This window comes from Protopterus annectens, chromosome 4.part0 (assembly GCF_019279795.1).
Source record: "Protopterus annectens isolate FY-2018-M chromosome 4.part0, PAN1.0, whole genome shotgun sequence".
In the NCBI taxonomy this organism is placed as follows: Eukaryota; Metazoa; Chordata; order Ceratodontiformes; family Protopteridae; genus Protopterus; species Protopterus annectens.
The window spans coordinates 1,210,226,504-1,210,241,332 of NC_056733.1; positions in this window are offsets into that span (position 1 = coordinate 1,210,226,504).

Below are 14,829 nucleotides of genomic sequence, written 5' to 3' on the forward strand. Positions count from 1 at the left end.
ATGTGGTCTGATGTGCTGCTTCTTAAACTGCATTTACACTCTAAATAATATAAAGAAAATATGAGGACCCCAACCAAGAGTTAAATGATGTTTTTATTTTTGTTCTGTAAGCATTAACAAGAGCACACAAGCAAATGTGCACATTTCCCTAGTTGACACTAAGTCCCTTCAATAAACTATGCTTCCTAACTTTTTACTTATGCGTCTAGGAAACAATTATGTAAACATTTAAATGTTAGTACACAATTACTGCAAATGAGTTAACATTTATAAACATGTATGTATATAAAGATAATAATGTATGTTATTTTCAGGGTGAGTAATACAGTTAATGATGTGATATAAATACTATCCTAAACATACTGACGTGCATTGCTGTGGTTGTAATATGAATATTCAACAATTTATCTGTACACTCTAACAGAGAATCTTTGTTCAGAAATGGAATTATTTATCCAGGGATGCAGCCAGGATATTTGGAATTGTACACAAATTTCCAGAATGTAGTCTCCTCCCCAAAAACTATAGTCCCCACCCACCCACCCACCCAAAAAAGCCATTTAAGTTTTTAACCAAAACAATAATTAATATACATTGTTCTGAAATATAACACATTTTATGCATTATTGTGTAAAATGAATACAATTATTTTTAAAAAGTATATTCCATGGTATGCAAGCCTGGTTATACTCATGACATCAGCTCTCATGCTTTAGGATACATGTCTTATCTTTCTTTGCAAAATAAACTTCTAGTTTACAATACAAATCAATTGTAATCACATGCTAACACTTATTATTAGTTAATAATGATGTTCTATTATTCTATCACTGCAAACTCAGTCTTTGTGGGGAGTCGTCTTTGGTGTTTTTGGGTAGAGTTCCCTTTAGGTTAAAACTGTAGCTAGTATCGGTACATTGTATGGCTTTGACTCTGTACTGCAATCTTGCATTTGATGTTCTAGGTCATCCTAACTGAAATGTTACAGCCCTAAGGAATATCCATACTCATTACTCAGTGTTAATGTTATTCCTGAGACAACTGTCCATCAGGAGGAACCAAGGTGTCAACTATCGTGAACAGGTAGAGAGCCGATCATCTATCCTTTTAGAAGCATGTTATCATCACTCTTCTGCCTTGTAAGTTTATGAATATGGCCACAAATCCATGTTTGGGTATGTGGAAGGTTGGGTGCCAGGCTGGCAACTCGACACCGTAAAACTCCACTGCCAATCATGAGCAGACAGGTGATCCGCTGTGGTGGCCCCTAACCGGGAAAAAGCCAAAAGAAGAAGAAGAAGATTCTTCTTTGTGTTATAACTGAGTCACTTATACTTCTGGTAGCATGGTTCTGGTTACCCTTCCTAATTTCAATTTGATTCTGACCATCTATACTTTCTTAAGTATGGCGCTCTATAGTTGTCCCTCTAGGGGTATATAACTGATCATCTGGCCTATTATCAAACTTCAATCATCCTGTAGTAGATGCTATGCATTTTAGTAAGAAAGCACAATGAATCTGGTCTTGGTGCCTTCTCCACATCAACCATATACATTAGAGGTCCTAGTCATGACCAAGTGAGCTGGCTGCAATTGCCACTTCTGTAGTTACATGACAGCACATCCTGGGCAGTAGTAAAATTTCTCTTTGATCTGTCACAAAATGCCATCATGCAAGGGATTCAGTGTACCTGATTATCAACTGCCTTGGCTTCAGGTATAGATTAGTATGCAGATTACCAGGTGCTACTGCAGGGCAAACTGTTGTCTTGCTAGTGGTCCTCCATGCTTGTACCAGTAATTTAGACATCAGGTCTTCACCTCTGATCTTTAGGCAGGACAGCCTGCTAATGCTTAGATTTTGACAGTCTGAGTTAATGCAAGGTTAAGCACAAGTATGATCGCTATTATTTCTGACTTGCTCCATTCAGTCAACCTACTATTTATTGCACAGACCTGGTGGAATGATAATAGTGGGCTGTATCCTGTTGTGGCATTTCCTTTGGATATTTTTGAAATCCCCAACTCCATTTGTAATATTGATGGCAGACTTACAATTATTTTAAATTGTCTGTGTGACACCTGTGCCCTGGCCCAGCAATCAAAGAGCCTCAGTCCTCACCACTAACACCAGAGAGGATGTCTCATATATGAGGAAAGGATAACAAATATACACATTAAAGTGCAATTTCTCTTAAGAGCACACAGGGATCACAGTTAGTCCGGGGCTGGTCGCTCCCTTGCTCTCCAGGTACCAAATAAGACTCCCCACTGGCACAGCTATAGGGTCCAGATCTCAGCCTAGTGGGCAAGCTAAAACCTCTAGTACCCTCTCTGTCCAACCAGTGCTTTGTGTCCCTGCCCAAGTAGCTGACACACATGCACTTTGAGATAAGAGTTTATACAACCACACAGACACTCCTGGGGAAGGCTAGCACAGGTTCTCCAGCTGTGCTCCTTTCTCCCAGACTATACGGTAGTATCAGCTGCCACCACCCACTAATATTTATCAGCTACTCAAAGGCCCTTAAAAGGGTATCCAATTATTACTGTCCAATATTATTATCCAATTGGTAGATGTGGCTAAACTGTCAAGGCTTATTAGAGTGACTTCGTACGGTAATTACTATAAATATGTATTGTACTCTAGAGCTTAAATTATCTCTACAAAAAACAGCCACAGTTAAAAGGTTTTAAAATATTTAATAATAAATAATTAAAACCACAAGACAATACTTTCTACTACACAGTGCTAGTCAAAAGAGTTCAGAGACCACAGAGAAATACTTAAAATAAATCAGTAGTACAGTTCTGACATCACAGAAAAACAGTCAAATCTTTCTAGTTCAAGCTAGCTCTAAATGAAAACACAAGTCTAAGATAACTTATATGTGAGCAAGAGGCAGTGCTATAAGTTGGATGATCAGGACAAAAATGTTTAATGCCTTCTGATTCTCTCTGTTTAAATTGCTATTGCAGTTCTGATAAACATAACATCCAATCACACTTTCCTGGTGTTCCCAGGCCAACAGAAACTGCATCTACATTCTTTTACACCTCCTTTTGTTATTTTGCAGCTGGTCAGGAGCAGAGCAATAAAAATACACATGCATGTTTAAATCTAGCAATTTAACACTTGGTTAAAACAATAGAAATAATTTCTTCATCTAGACTTTTCTGTACCACTGTCTACTTCAAATGCTCACCACATGCTTTACTTTGGTCAGTAGAGTGCACTGTTGTCACATTTATTTCCACTTCCACGTACAACAGTATTTCTTTACATTTAAGACAACAAGCCTATAGTTTACATTCATATTTACAAAGGACAGAATTATCTGCACAATTCTATCTGGCTAGGCTGGCAGCCTTCACATTTCTCCCCCCACCCCCGAGAACTCAAGCTTGTTTTTCAAGTGACCCTTGAGAAACGCTGCTTGAGAGGGTTAGGTCTATCTGAGTGTACCTCACCCCATTCCCGGTCTTGAGAGCCCATCTGCATTGGCATTGCTACTCCCACTGCAGTGCTGCACTGACATATCATATGCTTGTAGCCCTAGGCTCCATCTTAACAACTTGGAATTTTGCTGGCTGGCTCTGTTTTACCATATTAGAGGGTTGTGACCTGTCATAACAGTGAATTTCCTTCCATACAGATAAGGCTGAAGTTTTTGCAGTACCCACACTATGGCTAGACATTCCTTTTCTACAGCTGCATAGCATTCCTCCCTGGGTTGGAGCTTACGACTGAGATAAACCACTGGGTGCTCTTCTCCCTCTGAAGAAATCTGTCTAAGTACTGCCCCCACACCATGGTTTGAAGCATCCACCTGCACAACAAATCATTTACTGTAATCTGGACTGGCTAACACAGGGGTCTTCCCAAAGCTTCTTTAAGCTTCTGGAATGCCTGCTCACATGCTGGGGTCCACACTACCTTATCTAGCCTATTCTTCCTTGTCAGGTCTGTGAGGGGAGCAGCTATGGTACTATTACTGGGGATGGACTTTCTGTAGTACCCTGCTATCCCTAAAAATGCCCTCACCTGCGTTTTAATAACAGGTGCAGGTCATGCCTCAATAGCTTCCACTTTTGCAGGGTCTGGCCTTATCTTTCCACTACCCACCTGACCTCTGCCATACCCACCTGACATTTCCTCGGCTTAATGATCAACCCTGCCTTCTGTAATCTGCCCAGCACCTCCCTGACATGCTGAAGGTGCTCTGGCCAGGAATGGCTATAGATGACAATATCATCTAGGTAAGCAAGGGCAAACCCTCCTCTCCATCTAGGATATGCTCTACCAGCCTCTGGAAAGTCACTGGGGCATTCTTCATCCCAAAGGGCATCTTTGTGAACACATACAAGCTAAAAGGAGTCACAAAGGCTGACTTCTCTCTAGCACTGGGAGTCAAGGGCACCTGCCAGTAACCCTTGGTAAGATCAATGGTTGTAAGATACTTAGCCCCACCCAGCTGCTCTAGGGCCTCATCTGTCCTAGGCATGGGGTAAGCATCTGTCTCTGTGTGACTATTTAATTTCCTGTAGTCCACAAAGAACCTGGTGCTGACATCCTTCTTTGGCAACAGCGCCACTGGGGAGGCCCAGGGACTGTTGGACTCTTGAATCACCCATAGTTCCAACATCTCCTATACCTCCTCCCTCAGAGTCTGTCTGACTCTCTCAGGTACCCTATAAGGGGCCTGCCTAATAGGCCCTTGGGGTCTTGTATCCACCTGGTGCTGTACCAGGTGGGTGCACCCTGGTTTCCCAGTGAACACGGCTTGGATTTCTCGATCCTGGGTGGGAGATAGCTGCTGGGGCATTGCTACCCCTTACACTGAGGTGTCAGCCTAAGCCTCACTGAGGAGATCACTCCTCAGAGCTCCCTCAGACTCCTCCTGCAATTCACTGCAAATGCTCATCACAAGGGCCTACCGATCATGGTAAGGTTTCATCATGTTAACATGGTACAATTTGTATCCCTGCCATCTGTCTAGCAGTTCCACCATGTAGTTAACATCACTTATCTTTCTTACCATCTTGTAGGGTCCTTCCCAAGCTGCTTGCAGCTTGTTGTGTCTGACAGGAAAAAGAACCCTTACCTGCTGCCCCACAGCATACTCTCTAGCTCGAGCATTCCTGTCATATCACACCTTTTTCCTGTTGTTGGGCTTCTGCCAGCTTCTCCTGGGCCAAGCCCATGAGTTCCCTAAGCCTTGTCTTGAGGTTTAGGACGTATGCCACAACAGACTCCTTGTGAGACTCGGACTCACCTTCCCACTCATCTTGAATTAAATCTAGAGGTCCCCTCGCCCTATGACCATACAGCAACTCAAAGGGTAAAAAACATGTGGATTCCTGGGGAACCTCTCTATAAGCAAACAACATATGGGGCAAATATATGTCCCACTCCCTCTTAAACTCATTTGCAAATGCCCATAGCATGGACTTGATCGTAGAGTTTAACCTCTCAAGACCATTAGTCTGGGGGTGGTAGGGGGTGGTCTTCATGTGCTTCACCCCACAGGACTCCCACAGACCAGCCAGCAGATCTGACATGAAAGTGGCACCTCTGTCAGTCAATATTTCTTTTGGGAAACCTACCCTGCTGAAAATCTCTAACAAAGCATTTGCCACCTTCTCTGCCTCAATGGAGGGCAAAGCCACTGCCTCAGGGTATCATGTAGCATAATCCACTACCACTAGGATATAATTTTACCCTGTGGAACTTGGGGTACTCAGAGGACCCACAATATCCATAGCTACCCTTTGAAATGGCTCCTCAATCATAGGTAAAGGCATCAAAGGAGCTCTCACCTTGTTTCCTGCCTTGCCTACCTTTTGGCCCTGCTCACAGGTCCTGCAGTACCCTGTTACATCTCTGGAAATTCCAGGCCAATAGAAGTTCTGCATAATATGCCTCTTTGTACATTTCATGCCCATATGACCTGCAAAGGGAATATCATGGGCTATGGCTAGAAGCGCCAGATGGTAGGCTCTAGACACTACCAACTGCTGTACTCTCTCACCTTCTAGCCCTCTCTCAGGGGTCCACTCTCTGTATAGTAATCCTTTGTCCCATTATACATATTTCACCTTTCTTGAGAATCAGGTGCCTCCCTAGCTACCTGCCTCAGGCCTTGCAATGTAGGGTCTGAGAGTTGAGCCTGTCTCAACTCTCTCCTTGTAACCCTTCCCAGCTCCCCTTCCACAGGAAATCTGGCATCCTTTGACAGTGGTGCCTCACTGTCAGCCTGGGTACTACTACTCACCTCTACCTTTGCAGTCACTCTATCCAAGGGAACATCAGTACCCAGAAACAGTTGTGGCTCACCTTCAGTTTCACTGCTACAGAGTAGCTCCCTCCCTAAAGTAACCACCTCACCAGTCCTGACTGCAAGCATGCAGTCTGTATGGGTCTCCTCCAGGCTACCAGACCCACAGGCTTGTCTCTTAGTCTGACCACGTGTAACTGCATAAGTACATGGTACTGCCTCATCCAAATACTTCCCTATCAGGATATCTGCAGGATGGGAGTTTGGTACCCCTGTTGTCTCAAGACAACCCACTATTGGCATTTTGTCTTTCCCACTTACTGGCTCCCTCATCTTTTGTTCCCTACCTTGCCTCTGTGGACACCTATATGCCACATGGCCCCACTGGTTGTATTAAAAACATTTAACCCTAGCTCTTGGACATGTACCTGGTCTAGTGGCTTCCCCTGCTACTCTCAAATTCTGTTGGGGTAGTCTGTGCTTCCCACCATGGGTTCCTTTAGACCCATGAGCAGTACTGGGGTCCCCTTCCTGTGCAGGGCTGCCCTGCTTGCTAGGTATAGGTCTCCCTCCTTCCCCAACTCACCTGAAGTAGCACATTGTCTATCAGCTAACCAGATCCACATGTCCTCAGGCAAAGTGCTAAGGGCTTGTTCCCTCACCAAAAGGTCTGCCAGCCCTTCAAAAGTGGTGACCTGATATCCACTCATCCACCTATGGAAATAAGTGCTCAATTCAGCAACATATTCACACACATTTTCATTTGCCTTGCGTCTATGCTCACAAAACTTTTTCCTATACATTTCAGGTGTTAGCTTAAATAGTTCTAAAAGACATTTCTGTACAGCAGTATAATCAAAACATGCAACATCAGACATTTTGGACAGAACAGTTACAGCTTTACCATGGAGTAAGGGGGTCAGGAACTGTACCCAGAGCCCTTGGTCAACATCATATTGTTTACATACCCTCTCAAACATATGAATGAAACTATCAAAATTATCCCCCTCTTTAAACTGCAGAAGAAATTTACTGACCTGTTGTGCTTCTAGGGTCCAGTTACTCCCTTCCCCATTACCTCCATGACTGATGAAGAGTCAGCATCTCCTTCTCATTCTGCCTCTGCTTCTCTTGTTCCTCAGCTTGCAGATGTAACAGTTTCTCATTCTCCTCAGCCTGCAAACATCACAGTCTCTCATTTGCTTCTAGTTCCACTCACCTGGCCTCCAACTCAAGTCTCTTTAGCTCCAGCTGGATATTTAAGTCCACTGCAGAAAGGTTGAGCTGTCCATTCTCCGAGGGAATATCTCTACTGCCATCTGATTGTCCTCCTGGTTGCTGGTTTCTGATGCAGCTGTAACCAAGGCTGCAATCAGGTCTTCCTTAGTCAAGCTTCCATGCACCAGTCCCATAGCCTGGCACATCTCCAACAGCTGGCTCCTTGTCAGCTCTCCATACTCCTCTGCTGACATGCTGCCTGATCACCCTGACTAAGCTAACAAAATTAATAAAACAATTGTGATCTGAACTCTGTGTATTCACTGCATGGCTGATTTAGAGTACAAAACACCTTCAAAGCTCACTGTACACAAGCTACAGGATTCACTCTACCCACACAATTACAAGCCAATTAGTATTTGCCAACTAATTAATATGTGATGTGGATATCCCACCGCTGCCAAACACAAGTGTGAGGTGGATATCCCAACCACTGCCACCACAAATGTAACACCCATGCCCTGGCCCAGCAATCAAGGAGCCTCAATCCTCACCATTAACACCAGAGAGAGCGTCTCATATATGAGGAAAGGATAACAAATAGACACAGTAAAGTGCAATTTCCCTTAAGAGCACACCGAGATCACAGTCAGTCTGGGGCTGGTTGCTCCCTTGCTCTCCAGGTCCCCAATAAGACTCCCCACTGGCAAAGCTATAGGGTCCAGATCTCAGCCTAGTGGGCAAGCTAAAACCTCTAGCACCGTCTCTGTCCAACCAGTGCTTTGTGTCCCTGCCCAAGTAGCTGACACACATGCACTTTGAGATAAGAGTTTATACAACCACACAGACACTCCTGGGGAAGGCTGGCACATATTCTCCAGCTGTGCCCCTTTCTCCCAGACTATACGGTAGTATCGCTGCAACCAGCCACTAATATTTATCAGATACTCAAGTGCCCTTAAAAAGGTGTCCAATTATTACTGTGCAATATTATTATCCAATTGGTAGATGTGACTAAACAGTCAAGGCTTATTAGAGTGACTTGGTACAGTAATCACTATAAATATGCAATGTATTCTAGAGCTTAAATTATCTCTACACAAAACAGCCACAGTTAAAAGGTTTTAAAATAATAAATAATTAAAACCACAAGACAAGACTTTCTACTACACAGTGCTAGTCAAAAGAGTTCAGAGATCATACAGATCATACAGAAATACATAAAATAAATAATTAGTCTAATCTTTCTAGTTCTAGCTATCTCTAAAAGAAAACACAAGCCTAAGATACCTTACATGTGAGCAAGAGGCAGTGCTGTGAGTTGGATGATCAAGACAAAATTCTTAATGCTTTCTGATTCTCTCTGTTTAAATTGCTATTGCAGTTCTGATAAACATTACATCATTTCACACTTTCCTGGTGTTCCCAGGCCAACAGAAACTGCATCTACATTCTTTTAAACCTCGTTTTGTTATTGTGCAGCTGGTCAGGAGCAGAGCAATAAAAATACATTTGCATGTTTAAATCTAGCAATTTAACTCTTGGTTAAAACAATAGAAAGAATTTCTTCATCTAGACTTTTCGGCACCACTGTCTAATTCAAAGGATCACCACATGCTTTACTTTGGTCAGTAGAGTGCACTGTTGTCACATTTATTTCCAGTTCCACATGTAATAGTATTTCTTTACATTTAAGACAACAAGCCTGTAATTTACATTCATATTTACAAATGACAGAATTATCTGCACAATTCTATCTGGCTAGGCTAGCAGCCTTCACAGTCTGCATGAAGTGTGCCAGATAGATGTCAGTGCCACATCACCTCTCATTGCATCATTGGGGTGAGAGCATCCTGCAGATTAATCTTCATATTTTATACACCCATTTATTCTGGAGCTTTTATTCAGGAACTCTTTGATCTTCTTGTTGACCAGATTAATAAGTCCTCCAGATTTATTTATCTGTTTCATTTTGTTTTATTTTATTTTATTTTACATTTGTTTACTGGAATGTTCCACTGGGCTGAAAAGATCCCATTTTCAGTGGAGGCCTGGGAAGAAAAGCTCGACATTAACAACATCATTCAACAGATTATACAGTCACTTACAGCACAGGTAAATGCATCTGTATCATAACATCTTACAACACTGTTAAGTATAGTTACAAATATGGAGCCATGCTCCGCATTTATAAGAACATGCGGCATAGGCTGTCCTGCCTAAAGATCCCTGAAGATGCCCATTCCTGGGGTTCTTTATGCCTGGGTTGATGATAAAATTTATAAACTTCTTTGGGTTTTTTTTTTTTTTTTTTTTGTTTTGTTTTTTTGACAGTCATATTCATTCTGATAGTTTCCACTGATACCCATAAATCCAGGCACACATTTGAACTTCATATGTTGGTTTTCCAGCTTGGTGTTCAAATCAGAGATATGGTTGTGGTACCAGTTTCCTGGACAGACCACTGCCTTGTTCATTTCAAATTGGGACTTTCCTTATTGCTATCACATGATACAGAGGTGGTCAGCTGTAATGTTCTCAGAAACATCAGTGGTGATGTCTTGTACTGATCATCTTTTTGATGCTGACCTTTCATAGCCCCAGATCATACATGTCTGAGGTCCACTGTTCATTATAAATCAAATAGATCAGTCTCATAGCTGCTGTAAATCTTGTAGCATGTGAAATGTGTGAATTATACAGTATGGAAAATGTAGCTTTACAGAGATCTCAATTGCTTTCTCAGGAAGGGTAACAAAACTGTTGAAACTAAAATTTGCAAGTACTCATCAAATGTTCAGACATTTACAATGCCTAGATGTGTTACCTCATTTGGACATTAGCTTGCTAGATTAAACTCCTGCAGAGCTGAAAGACTCTAAGGATTTTGAATACAGATAGAAAGGACTGCTGTTAATGCATTCAGCCAAAGAGAAAGAGTGTCAGTCATTGATACTGATGGACTATGCAAATAGACTGCATTTTTCAACAGAGCTCCAACTGGATTCTATTTGACTGTGAAATTACAAGACCACTTTTCCCATTTGAGATAAAGGTAAACTGAAACTCAGTTCCTCAGTTCAGCAAATGCTAAGGAGAGGTCCAGATAAACTCTTAGTTACAATTATTTATGCATTGTCTGTTTAAACATGCTTATACTGTATGTTATTGAGCAAGGTTAAATCTGTAGGTATATTTGAGTTTACAATGTAAAATGCATAATTTTATTTATTTCAGTTAAAGAGTCATTATTATGTTTTAAATGCTCATCGTGGGTGATTTATTGTATTAGTTTAAGAGAATGTGCATTACAATGCTACACCAGTAACTGTTGACTTTTGTCCTACATTGAGTTACTGCTGAAGGTATTACTACAATGTAACAATTGGCTAATCATAAAAAACAGTATTTGTGTTTTTGATATAGGTTCATAGGTTCATAGGAGGATACTAGGCTAATAGCACTAGGGCCTTTATAAGCCTAACCGTGTGAAACCCTGAGTACCCTTATTGACCATAGGTGGTCATTGTTAGCAGCGCGATTCTGTGATCAGCACAATTGCCACTATCCATGAGGGGCATAGCTGCCAACCTCAAGCTGAAATTGCGGTCACCCATCCAGTTCTCAAGGTTGCACTTGAATAAGGTCATTGAGGAGTTCTGCTTCACATGGAGTGGGAGCTTATTCTAGAGGAGCGGCAATCGCTGCGGGATATATCTGGCTTTCCAGCATGTTCTGTGAATGTCACAGACTAGGTTGAGATCCTTGGAGCAAGTTATTCTTGTTCCATTTGATTTGTGGATATGCAGCAATTCCACTAGGGCATTGTCCGAGACCGCTCTATAGGCCAGGCACAGATCGCATCTTAGTATGTATAGATGGTAGTAGCATTACAATAAAGATAAGGGGGAGTGCTACTACAGAAGAGATATCATTAAGTTATCATGGAAAATATTGTGTAGGTATTTTTGTACAAAATAATCTTGTCCAAGTTTCAATTACTGTCGGCAAATTTGCAGTGGAAAACATTAGCATCATTCTGAAGGGGGTGTAATTCAGGGAAGCAAGTTAACTGGAGCTTACATTCTAAAGCTTGTTTGGGTGTGGTAGGTGTGGGCTATTACTCTACAAAGAGGATTTACTCATCAGAGCTCTCAACTGTCCCTGTTTTGGAGGAAAAATTATTTTTTCAGGATTGATTTATCCCTGTGCATGATATACCTACTTTTGAAAGTATCTCCCTATATTCTGGCTTGATTTACCCTTTCATGCAATTTTTTGAGCCCCCCCCCCCCATCACACATGATTTTTGAAGCCATCTGGAAACTATGGAATCCACTACCCACTGAACTCACAACTCAGACTTCTCTCTCACTTTTTAAAAGGAATCTAAAACTATTTCTCAATACACACTGGCTATGCTCCTGTACTAACCCTGACTAACTTTTTTCCTTTACACTAATTATCACTCTACATCTTTATAATCTTACCCTTAAAGAATCAATATACCATGTTATTGCAAATAAAATTTATGTATATATGTATATTGTACCCTCTCTTGTATATTACCCTTTGCTGCTTACTGCTCATCTTATGCTCACTATGAGTATTGTATTTTGTACTTTTTAAAAACTAATGTTTTTATGTAACAATAGCTGTTTTTTTAGTTTGATCTGTTATGACTTTTATATTAATTTTGTATGTTTCTTGGAGCTTTTCTCCCCGGGCCTCTACTGAAAATGGACATGTATCCAGCTAGACTTAGCCTGGTCAACAAATGTAAAATAAATAAAAAAATAAATAAATAATAAATCTGGTCCACAGAAAACCACACTCTGTGATGAGCAAAACAGTATTTTAAAGAAAAAGGACACACATCTTATATCTCTCATTTTCAGAAGTGAAGGCAAATTACCTTATGTGGTAGAATGCAAATTTTACACTATCACTTTGCTAATGTGCTGATATTTTTCCATCATTTTGTCACTGTGTTTCAAAATAGAATACCACATTGCTACTAGAAGCGGGAAGAGTTAAGTCCTATTTGGTATTCAAATTTTATTCTAATTAGATGTCCAGATTTTCGGCTGCATGTACCTATGTTTTAAGTATTTTTGTACCTATTTTCAATGTTTGCAGGTTGAGAGGTATGGTTCAATGTATTAACTTCTTGCAGACTTGAGAGAAAGAGAGAGAGAGAAAGAGAAAGATATTTGTCATAATGGTTAAGGTCTTTTTCTTCCCATTGCAAAGCACAGGGTTTGATCCTGACCTCCAGCCAATGCTTGTATAGAGCTTGCATGCTCTCTGTATTTCTATGGGGTTCCTTCTACTTCCAAAAATATATATGCTGGATGTTTCCACCTCAGACTTCAGATGTATGCCAACGGAGTGCACCCAAAATTGGATGGAGTTGTGGGTATCGGCACAGACAAATGTTACTATCTATTTGGGATAGACCTGGGACCTCACCTATGATAAGAGGGGTCAATGTGCCTCTATTTTCCAGTTTGTGCCATCTTAAAGCTCAGCAGTCCTGTGTCAATAAGCTATTGGCTGGCTAGTGTTCAGTTGCCCAGCCTAGGCTGCTTGGGATAGCTCTGGATGACAAACCACTCAACCTGCCAAACATGAACTAAAAATTGCTACCCTGAATATAGGTTCACTGTCAGAACACAGCTTGAAAGTGGATGATGTGAAGGTAAAGGAGGAAGAGGAGACTGGACATCCTGCATATCCAAGAAACAATGAGGAAGGGCAATATAGCAAAGCCACTTGGGATCCAGTCTACTTCTCAAAGCGAGAATAGGCAAGAAATGGTGTGGCAGGTGTGGTGTAAGGGATGTCATCAGAATTAGAGACAGACCTATGGTGATCACACACCATTGGAAAGATAGGGCAGTATCCATAATCTCAGCCTATGCCCCACAGTAGGGTTGTGATGGCAAGAAAAAGAGTGCATTCAGACAGCAACAGAAAGACCGACTAGACAAGGCAGTCCAACATAAGTTGGTATTAGATGATGGGAGACATAATGCTCATATGGGGCAGACAGGACAAGATACAATGACTGCCTGAGTCTACATGGGTGGGGAAACAGGAATAAAGAAGGAAAGATAATTCTAAATGTATGTCTGCCAAATAGCTTGATGGTTCTAACATGTTCAGTAGGAGAGATAGGCACAAAATCACACACAAGAGTGATCAACATACAACCAAGGTAGAATTCCTCCTAGAAAGGAAAGGGCATTGGAATAGAATCAGAAATTGGAAAGTCATCCCCAGTGAAATAGTCAACACTCAGCATAAGCCACTCATGGTGCAAGGCAAAGACAGAAAAATAAAGAAAATAGTCATTAGATACCATTCATAAGTGATGCCAGCAACAATCTGCTCACCAGTCCACAGGGCAACAAAGGCAGATGGAAGGAGTACTTCCAGTAGCATCTGAATGAAGAAAGCTCCACAGATGGTAGAACAAAGCCTACAATGAAAGAGAAAAATAATTTGCTATATACGAAATAAGAACAGCACTAAAGTCAGGGAAACAAAGCGAGCTTTTTGGGAGGGTGGCCTAATGGTTAAGATGTTTGCCTTACAACCACAAGGTGCAAAGTTTGAGTCTCACAAAGGATAACTGGCTAAGCTTAAAATGGCAGTTAGCTTAGTACTAATCTATGAACCTATGAACCTTAGATGAGGTCATCGCAGACACGATCAAGATATTGTATGAGTTAGAAGAGAAATGACTCCCTAAGATAGGCATAGCAGTATGGAAATAAATGAGTATCCCAAATGACTGGGAAATAAGAATTCTAGTGCCAATATATATATATAAGGAAAAAGGGGATACTCACAGGCCGTACAGAGATAGCAAACGTCTGTCATACTGCATGAAAGTGTTGGAGGATGACTGATAAATGAATATACAGAAAGTAGTAAAAAGTAAGATGAAAGATAAGTAATTTGGATTGAGATCAGCATGCAGCACAACCAGTCTGATGTGTATAGTGAGACATATAGTGGAAAAGAAGCTGGAGATTAAGAAGCATACAACTGGACATTCCTAGACTGGGAGAAAGCAAATGACCTAGACTGGTTGAAGGCAAATGGCAAGTTCCCAAGATGATTTGGGCAGTTCTGTGATGGTTCAAAGTCCTGGAAATTCTTTTAGAATTAGTGTAAACAATGCATAAGAATAGTGGTATAACCATTGCTATGGTATGGTACAGAAACAAGGGCAATGAAGACGGAACAATTAAGGAAGCTAGAGACAATAAAGATAAAGAAGATAAAGTGCCTGAGACAGGCAGAAGGATGCACACTGTGGGAC